We start from the raw sequence: 10,896 nt of genomic DNA, 5'->3' as shown, positions 1-10,896 counted from the left end.
AGATCGACGGAAACGGCTCTCCATTCGATTGTAAAGCAAATAGAGGGGTCCCTAGAACACAAAGATTATGCTCTGGGTGCCTTTCTAGACATCGTGGGAGCTTTTGACAATGTCTTACCGGGGGCAATCGAAAGAGCTCTGGTGGGTTTAGGAGTCGAGGCGGCTCTGATTGAATTTATTAGCAAACTTCTATGCGGCAGAATTGTCTGGGTCCCGGGCCATAGTGATATCCCGGGTAACTGTCTAGCGGATCTCTTAGCCCGCATCGGTACAACTGAACGGGATGAAGATGGCTGTAGGGATTTCGGGATTCCGCTGGCCACCTGTGGATGGCTTCTCCATAACTGGTCCTCGAATCAGCTCAGCAAACGTTGGGCGGACACCACGTCTTGCAGGGTAGCAAGATCTTTCTGACCGAAAGTGGATGGCATGAGGCCTGCTGAGATAATTGGTTTCACTAAGGCTCACCAATTAATGGTTATTGGGGTTTTGACAGGGCACTGTTCCATGGGTATCCATGCGGTGCGTCTCAATATACTGGAAACTCCATCCTGCTGCAGCTGTATGGAGGATGATGAGGTGGAATCACCAAATCACTTTATGCTTGATTGCCCAGCTTTTGCCAGAACTAGGCGAAAGTACTCGGTCGCGACTCTCTTGGATTTCTCGGGGATTTATCCAAAGTTGAGATCGGCATCATTCGGAGCTTTATCGTTGCTACCCAGCGATTCTCTAAGTAGCTAGATCTAAGTCACCGTTATTTTTGGTGTATGTGGTATCACAACGGACCTTCGTGTTGTCCAAGTGAGCTATCCTTATCAGGGCAGCTACCACCTAACCTAACCTAAGGAAAATGCCATCGCATGTTCAAAACCTGCCGCACGTATACCTGTTGCACTCAGGGAGCCTCTAAGGTTGGAACTACACAATCTGTGGGAATAAGGGTATTATCGAGAAATGCGAAAAGTCGAGTTCTTGGGTATCGAATATCGTAATAGTGGAGAAGCCGAATAAAAAGCTGGGAATTTGCATTAATCCAAAAGAGTTAAACATGGCTATCAGGGACCGCTATTACGAGAGTCCCACATTTGAGCAAATAAAGACTAATTTGAGAAGTAAAATTTTTTTTCGGTTTTTGACCTTAAAGAAGGATTTTGGCAAAGTGCACTAAGCGAAAAATCGAAGAAATTTTGTACATTCAGCACGCTCTTTGGTTGCTATAGATTTAAAAGGCTGCCATTTGGTATTAAAATAGCACCCGAAGTCTTTCAAAAACTGAATTAGGAAAATTTTGGAGACAACAATGATGTCACAGTTTATATTGGTGAAATCCTCACAGCAGCAGAGACAGAAAAAGAACATGATACTGCAGTCCAGTTGTTGTTAGAAAGAGCAAGTGAGTGGAACATAAAATTTAATAAAGATAAGATTCAATGGAAAAAGAAAGAAGTCGTCTTTCTGGGATATAGATGAAGCGGCTCTGAGAGTGTTCGAGAAGAAGTTCTTCGAAAGATTTAAAAACCACTACGCGTTGGCGAGTAGCGAAGAAGATTTAACGATGAGCTGTACGAGCTCTACGCAGACATCAACATAGTCCACCGAATTAAAACGCAACGGCTGCGCTGGCAGGCCATGTAATGCGAATTAAAGATGACGATCCGGCTAAGAAAGTGTTTCTATCGGAATACGCCTATGGGAGCAGAAGAAGAGGCGGCCCCAACTCCGCTGGAAGGACCAGGTGGAAAACGATTTAAACTCCCTTGGTGTGACCAATTGGCGCCAGTTGCCAGAGAGAAGAAGCGACCTTGTTAGATGGCCATAACCGTTTAAACGGTTAAGCTCCAATTGATTGATCTATGACGCCACTGTCGTTCATTTCTTGTATGATATGACTCACAACTTCCCACTTAGCAAAGGGAACACTACAATTGATGTTTGATGTTTCACAGCGTTGGTGCGGCCTGGTTTGGAACCATCCTGGACGAATATATTTGGTACCATAGGAGCAGTTTCTTTGCCTTTACTCTGATAGTGTTCCTACAGCCCCTCCGTCCATACAGCGATGTCATTTGAAAGATCAATTTTGCTACTTGAAAAATTTCCTGGAGCTGTTCACAGTTAAAAATTACTTCAACCTCTGGGCATCTTCCCAATATAGCCAAAATATTTATCCCATATTCTCCCTAAACCTTCGCTCAGATTACTGCCTCCGATGTTGGTGGTATTTGCTGATTCTCCTTCACCAGCACTCGTTTACTGCTGTAGCTGTTCTCGTAGCCGAAATTAAGTGGCACATATGTACATGTTCCTATATCGCATCGTCTTCCTTTGTATGACGATCTTGATGCATTGGTGGATTAAGAAATCCACCCCAATTATGATTGCATCAATAATCTCCGCCACTATAAATAAAATTGTGTGTTACCGTGGCGTTCCCAGTTGCGACTGCACATGCTCTCTAGGTGCTCTCACCAGTTGTCGTACGAAATCTCGCTCCATATAACGGCCTTATGTTCTTGTTGACTAAATCAGATCGAATGATGGATTAAGATGCGCCTGTATCTACAGTCAGTCAAGTTTTCTTCCCATTCGCATGCCCTTCGACAGTGAGATTGTTTGGCCCCCTTCCGATTTGTGAAACAAAGATTATGGGGCACTCAATTGGAGATTTGCTCATTTTCTTCAGCTTTGCGTTTATGACCAGCCAAGTTAGAACTACTAAGGACGGTGCTGCAATGACGTGCAATGTGACCAGTCTTACCGGACTTGAAACATTTGATAACTCTGGCATTTTTCTGTTGCGATCCCTTTGGTTCTTCCAAAATTGTATCTACCCAGTTGCCTTTCTACTTCCACGCGATGGGCTTTGAATGCTGGTTTACTTAAAAGTGATGCAGTTTCCTGAGTCAACGAATGTGATGCCGTTTCTGCGAATGTAAGTTTTAGGTTTGCATATGTCGCTCGCTTCGTTTCAACATTCCGTATTTCATTAATAAAGCTCTGAATTTTTGCTCTTTCAGTCTATTCCACGGGCCGGCATTTGCTAAATGGGCCAACCTTTCAACATCCCAAGCAAGCTCCTGCAAAGTCTCATTGCTTTTTGCAAGCGGTTTTGCAAGTCTATTTGATATATCTCCTTCCTGCGTTCGCTTCAGTAACGTCCTTCGACAGCATCCATTAACGCTTTATAGTTGTTCCGCTTTCCGGGAATTGTCTGTAGGATTTCGGCTGCTGGCCCTTTCACTGCTACGAATAGAGCAGCACCTTTATCTTCAGAATTCCATTTGTTCACAGAACCTTCATAGGATGGTGTTTTCGCTTGGAAGTACTAGCTGAACTGCTGGGTGATTTAGTTGCAACTTCTGTATATGACCTCTGCAAGCTTCTATCTCGGCCTTAATTTTGTCCTAGAGTTGTAAAATTTTTGTATCCTGTGCCTCCAGCTTTGATGATGCCCTTGATTTCTATTCTACCAGCTGCGAGGATATGCGAGTCTATTTTGCTTTCAACTGTTGGGTTGTTGTTGTTGTTGTAGCAGTGCTTCGCCTCATCCAATAGGTGCAACCAATCACAAATTTTGTCATCAATACCCTCTAACGGGAGTCCAAGGAAACTTGCAGTTTCAACAGGGGTGGACCATAGTGACAGGGGTGTTAGTTTTATATTTCAATGGTGTCTTATGGGGACACATTGCAAGCAGGACATATGTTATGTATGTCGGGGTGGATTCTGGATAGGTAACAGTTTTACCTGTTACAGTATCCAAATCGAAGTTGAGCTAGAGTGACCCGCGTCTCCCTAGGGTGAGTGAGGGACCTCTCAAACCCACAATAGAGGTGAATGGTTGTGTAGAAATATATTAATTATAAATATTGAAGTACATATATGAATTGCAACACCCACTTTATTGTATTCGTATTCTCTGCCCTTATGTATTAGTTCTTTATTGTAGTTCTTGTAGTTCGCTCATCATAACTGCATACTCTCCTCTTTTATATTAGCATAATATAAGCTCAAACATATGTAATTAAATCTAAGCCAGTCAGACCACGAAGCCATCAACATCGCCTTTTAAATATTACATGGCGCAAAAGCAAAACTTAACACTTCGATATCAAAAATCAAACCGCGTGTTAGACCGCCGAAACAAGTTCGGTACGGGCATATAAAAAGCAGTATGGATTACGGGAAAAAAGTGGAAGAACTCAAAATGAGTGGAAATATCGCTGAAAATTGGCGCATATTCTGGCAAAATTTTTAAGATTTTCGCTGAGGATATCGAGCTTGAGAAAAAGCCAGAGTCTGTGAAGGTTGCTATATTGCTGAACGCAATTGGAGCTGAGGCTATTGAAGTTTACACCTCTTTAAACATCAGCGAAGATGACAAAGCAATATAGCGCAGTAACAAAAACTTTTGAAGAGTTTTGCAAACCAAAGTGCAACGAGATCTATGAGATTTTTATTTTTCATAACCGTTGACATGCACATGGTGAACTTTTTAATAGGCGTCAAGAAAATGGTGAAAAGATGCGGCTTCCCAAATGAAAATCGAATGATTCGTGATCAAATCGTACTCGGCACGAACGAAAAAAATTGCAAAAGAAGCTGCTAGACACGGCGAAGTTAACGATGGAGTGGCTATAGACATGGCGCGTACAGCAGAAGTTTCTAATCAGTGGAGTTGTGCTTTTTCATTAATTTCAGAGATTCGATTCCTTCGTTCTTTTTCTGACGAACGAACAAGTTGTTCTTTTTGTTCATCTGTTCACACACACGAAAAAAGTTAACAGGTATAGATGGGGGTGTGTATACAGCAATGCTTTGTGTATGTATATTTTTAGTGTAAGTGGCATCATCCACATTCGTGCTCACTGTGAATTTCTACGTATGTATGTATGTATTTACAATGTTCGCAAACGAGAAGAGAGAAAGAATAACACTAGATAAAACGAACTAAAAGAACAAATAGAACCGAATTCGAAGATCTAGTTCACTTGTTCAGTTGAGAGACCCGGTCAGTTGAACAAGTTGAGAACGAAACGCCCCAACTCTACTAATCAGCAAATGGAAAACATGCAAAAAGGCGATGCAGCGGTGGACTGGGTTGGTAAACAGAAGAATGAAAATAATAAATTCAAGTATGATGCGCAGGAAGGTAGCCCATAGGTAAAGTCGAATAATAGTAAAAAATATAAGAAAGAATTTTCCAACTGTACGTTTTATGGTAGAGCTCACAGTAGAGGGAAATGTCCGGGTTATGGCAAAAGTTGCATTAATTGTAACGGTAGAAATCATTTTGCAGAAGTAGGTAAGAAAAAATTGGTGGCTGAGCGGAAACTTAAAATTGATAAATTAAATGATTCCTACCTCTATTTGGACTCAATTGGAAATGTAAATGGCCCTAAAATGTGGTATTAAAATAAAAAAATAAAAGACATGTTAATAAAATTTAAATTAGATACAGGAGCCATGATGAATGTTCTGCCATTTGTGAATATTAAAAGATTGGAAAACGTGCATATTAATAAAGACTGTGAGAATTTAATCGCTTATAATGGCAGCAAAATGGAGAATTTGGATTTCGTGAACTTGAGGTGTCAAATAAAAGAAAAATGCGAAACAATTAAGTTTTTTATAGCTAGCAACGAAATCAATTCAGTAGCGATTTTAGGGCTCGAAACATGTGTTCATTTAGGTCTCACAAAAAGATTTCATGGTGTTAACAAATTAACAAATGAATGGATTCTAGAAAAGTACCAGCACTTGTTTGAGGGGTTAGGGTGCTTTGAGCAAAATTTTGTAATTCAACTTAAGGAAAATTTCGGGGGCTAAATTGGCTTGGATATCATACGTGATCCTAGGCCTTGCACCAGGGACTGTTATCAGTCTTAAACCGTCCATAGTGACGAACTGTCACGCGTGATTATTTATCACGTCCCGCACGAGGTGCCCCTGCTTCTACTGATAATGGCGATCTAGAGAATACAACTAGATAAAACCCGCACTCCTGAGTCATTGTGCCGAGCTCAGGGGAGGGAGGACTCTGTTAAGTGTTAAGATCAGTACACAACGGTGACGAACTGGATTGTTGGGGCTTTTGATTAATGACTTTGATTTTTGACTTGATGACTTTGGGCTTGTAGGTGCGGTATTCTGCCACCTTAGTAGGTCGGGGTGAAACCTTACCGAAATGGCTGGTGTGCTAATGCTGCATACGCCCACGTCCCGTTAAAACCTTGGCGGGCCTCAAGGTACGTTCCAGCAGAAAGATTTCTGGATAAAGGACTGGAAAATTCAACACCTTGGTGCATGGGGAGGCAGGTTGGCCTAGATCCTGTGTGCTTGTTAAAAAAGAGATTAAAGATTTTATTCTCTCTAATTTCAGCAATGCTGACGTAACCACGGTCTGCCTCGAGCGAGGCAGTGGGTGGTCTCAGCGTACATGCCCCATGGGGACGTAGCGGGACCACCGCCTGCGATACTGAGCGAAATTACCGCAGAAGCAAGGAGGAGAAGTGTTGGCGTGATCATCGGTGCCGATGCTAATTCCCATCATAGCATCTGGGGAAGCTCGGATACCAACACTAGAGGTGAGTCTTTATTTACTTTTATTGTAGATGAGGGCCTTTGTATATGTAATAGGGGGAATGATACGACTTTTTTTACTACGGTAAGGGAGGAGGTCCTGGACCTCACCCTGGTTAGTAGAGAACTGGAAGGTCGGATATCTGGCTAGAGGGTTCTCTCTGATCACCGATATATTCAGTTCTCGGTGAACTGGGACTTGTATTGTAGGAAGCTGGGAGATCTGTTGCCTGCGGCGCCTACCGTTAGTTCGGACTTGTCCGAATCTGAGATAGACGTTCTGGTGGAAAACTTCACCTCGGCAAGCAATAGCGCCTTTCAACTGTCATGTCCATTGAAAACTTACAGGGGGAAGGGCAAGCTGCCCTGGTGGTCGGATTATCTTGACGACCTAAGAGCGTCCAGTCGGCGGCTCTTCAACAGAGCCAGGAGAAGTAAATTACCCTCTGAGTGGGAGCTCTATAAGGTGAGTCTGAGAATTTATAAATATGAAATAAGGATAGCCAAGCGAGATTCATGGCGAAGCTTTGTGAAAACGTAGAAGGCTGAAATGAATCCGCGAGGTTTAAAAAAATACTCTCTAGGAATCCCGCTCATCTGGGATACCTGAGAGATGATGGTGGGGACTGGTCGATGAGTAGCGAGGAGTCCCTAAAGCTTTTACTGGACAATCATTTTCCCGATGTCCCAGTTGCGCAGGGATCTTCGCCTGCATGGTCGGCGGTCGTTGACCATGCAGAAGTGCCTGCCATTCCAATACGGGAAAGTCAAATAACCTAGGTTATAAGGTCGTTCAAGCCCTATAAGTCTCCGAGCCAGATGGAATCATTCCTACGCAGCTTCAAAAGTCTTTGGGGATTTCCTGCCGCTGGTTGGCCATCATCTACACCAACTGCCTTAGGCTTAACTATATCCCGAAGTCTTGGCACACAGTTAGGGTTATCTTCATTCCGAAGGCCGGCAGAAGCTCTCATATATCACCTAAGGATTTCAGGCCAATCAGTCAATCGTCGTTTTTTCTTAAGACGTTTGAGCGGTTGATTGACCTGTACCTAGGGGAAAGGATACCTCGGGGGTTACTGTCGGCTTCACAGCATTCGTACTGCAAGGGCAGATCGACGGAAACGGCTATCCATTCGATTGTAAAGCAAATAGAGGGGTACCTAGAACACAAAGAGTATGCTCTGGGTGCCTTTCTAAACATCGAGGGAGCTTTTAACAATGTCTTACCGGGGGCAATAGAAAGGGCTCTGGCGAGTTTGGCAGTCGAGGCGGCTCTGGTTGAGTTTATTAGTAAACATCTATGCGGCAGAATTGTCGCAGCGGAGTGGGGAGGGGCCATAATTAAGAGGAAGGTTTGCAGGGCACGGCACAGAGGGGTATCCTATCTCCTCTGCTCTGGAGCTGGAAACCAATGGTTGTCGCGTGGTTGCCTATGCAGATGACCTCGCTGTGGGCTGAATCATGTGGATTGGCGGTCAACCCGGGAACAACGGAATTGGTTCTTTTTACAAGGAGATATAAGATGTCCGATTTTAGAACTCCCTCGATTGGAGGGGTACCGTTGGTACTTTCTGATAGGGTTAAATATTTGGGGATTTTTTTTTGACCAGGAAGGCCGCCGTTGCCTTCTACTGGTGCAGAGGGGCTATCGGAAAGAGATGGGGACTCTCTCCAGGAGTAGTACACTAGCTTTATGAAATGGTGGTCAAACCGATTCTGCTATATGGGGTGCTGGTCTGGTGGAAATCAGTGGACACGGCGAGCACCTCCAAAATGTTAATGTCAGTGCAACGGACGGCGCTGATCGGTATCAGTGGCGCTCTCAGAACAACACCTACCTTGGCACTGAGCGTCATCCTGAACATATATCCAGTAGATATTGCGGGAAAGGCGTCCGCTAAAAGGTCGTTGGTCAGGCTTCGTGATATGGGATATGGGCTTTCTGACTTCGGACACTCTAGCCTTCTTACCAGTTTTGACTTTATCCCGGACAGAACGGACTATTGTATGCCGATAGCTGCTCCCTATACAACCTTCACCCCAGTCATTCCGCTGAGAGAGGAGTGGGGAAAGGGAATTATCTGGGGCATGGGACCGGTTAACTTGTTCAACGATGGGTCGAAGCTGGACGGAAAGGTTGGTGGGAGGTCTTTTGTCAAGAACTAAATGTAAGCCGCCAGTTTAAGTTGGCTGATCACTGCAGTGTATTCCAAGCGGAAGTTGCTGTGATTAAGGATGCGGTGGATGAAATGCTATCCAGTGCTACTACGGTTACGGAATTTAACATCTACTCTGAAAGCCAAGCGGCTCTCAAGGCCTTGAGCTCAACTACAGTGCGATCGAGGGTGGTCTGGGAGTGCTTGACCTCGCTTGCGATTGCATCGAATTATTTTACAATTAATATTATCTGGGTCCCGGGCCATAGTGATATCCCGGGTAACTGTCTAGCGGATCTCTTAGCCCGCATCGGTACAACTGAACGGGATGAAGATGGCTGTAGGGATTTCGGGATTCCGCAGGCCACTTGTGGATGGCTTCACCATAACTGGTCCTCGACTCAGCTCAGCAAACGTTGGGCGGACACCACGTCTTACAGGGTAGCAAGATCTTTCTGGCCGAAAGTGGATGGCATGAGGTCTGCTGAGAAAATTGGTTTCAGTAAGGCGCACCTATCAATGGTTATTGGGGTTTTGACAGGGCACTGTTCCATGGGTATCCATGCGGTGCGTCTCAATATACTGGAAACTCCATCCTGCTGCAGCTGTATGGAGGATGATGAGGTGGAATCACCAAATCACTTTATGCTTGATTGCCCAGCTTTTGCCAGAACTAGGCGAAAGTACTCGGTCGCGACTCACTTGGATTTCTCGGGGATTTATCCAAAGTTGAGATCGGCATCATTCGGACCTTTATCGTTGCTACCCAGCGATTCTCTAAGTAGCTAGATCTAAGTCACCGTTATTTTTGGTGTATGTGGTATCACAACGGACCTTCGTGTTGTCCAAGTGAGCTATCCTTATCAGGGCAGCTACCACCTAACCTAACCTAAGGAAAATGCCATCGCATGTTCAAAACCTGCCGCACGTATACCTGTTGCACTCAGGGAGCCTCTAAGATTGGAACTACACAATCTGTGGGCATAAGGGTATTATCGAGAAATGCGAAAAGTCGAGTTCTTGGGTATCGAATATCGTAATAGTGGAGAAGCCGAATAAAAAGCTGGGAATTTGCATTAATCCAAAAGAGTTAAACATGGCTATCAGGGACCGCTTTTACGAGAGTCCCACATTTGAGCAAATAAAGACTAATTTGAGAAGTAAAATTTTTTTTCGGTTTTTGACCTTAAAGAAGGATTTTGGCAAATTGCACTAAGCAAAAAATCGAAGAAATTTTGTACATTCAGCACGCTCTTTGGTTGCTATAGATTTAAAAGGCTGCCATTTGGTATTAAAATAGCACCCGAAGTCTTTCAAAAACTGAATTAGGAAAATTTTGGGGACAACAATGATGTCACAGTTTATATTGGTGAAATCCTCACAGCAGCAGAGACAGAAAAAGAACATGATACTGCAGTCCAGTTGTTGTTAGAAAGAGCAAGTGAGTGGAACATAAAATTTAATAAAGATAAGATTCAATGGAAAAAGAAAGAAGTCGTCTTTCTGGGATATAGATGAAGCGGCTCTGAGAGTGTTCGAGAAGAAGCTCTTGGAAAGATTTATAAACCTCTACGCGTTGGCGAGTAGCGAGGAAGATTTAACGATGAGCTGTACGAGCTCTATGCAGACATCAACATAGTCCACCGAATTAAAACGCAACGGCTGCGCTGGCAGGCCATGTAATGCGAATTAAAGATCCGGCTAAGAAAGTGTTTCTATCGGAATACGCCTATGGGAGCGTGGAGAGTGTGGGGAGAGGCCATTATTAAGAGGAAGGTTTGCAGGGCGCGCCACAGGGGGGTATCCTATCTCCTCTGTTCTGGAGCTGGCAACCAATGTTTGTCGCATGGTTGCCTATGCAGATGACCTCGCTGTGGGCTGAATCATGTGGATTGGCGGTCAACCCGGGAAAACGGAATTGGTTCTTTTTACAAGAAGATATAAAATGTCCGATTTTAGAACTCCCTCGATTGGAGGGGTACCGTTGGTACTTTCTGAGAGGGTTAAATATTTGTGGATTGTTTTTGGCAAGAAACTGTCCTGGAGACCCAATGTGGAGATCGGGCCAGGAAGACCGCCGTTGCCTTGTACTGCTGCAGAGGGGCTATCGGAAAGAGATGGGAACTCTCGCCAGGAGTAGTACACTAGCTTT

Source organism: Eurosta solidaginis, chromosome 1 (genome assembly GCF_040869045.1).
Source record: "Eurosta solidaginis isolate ZX-2024a chromosome 1, ASM4086904v1, whole genome shotgun sequence".
In the NCBI taxonomy this organism is placed as follows: Eukaryota; Metazoa; Arthropoda; class Insecta; order Diptera; family Tephritidae; genus Eurosta; species Eurosta solidaginis.
This window is presented reverse-complemented; position numbering follows the sequence as displayed.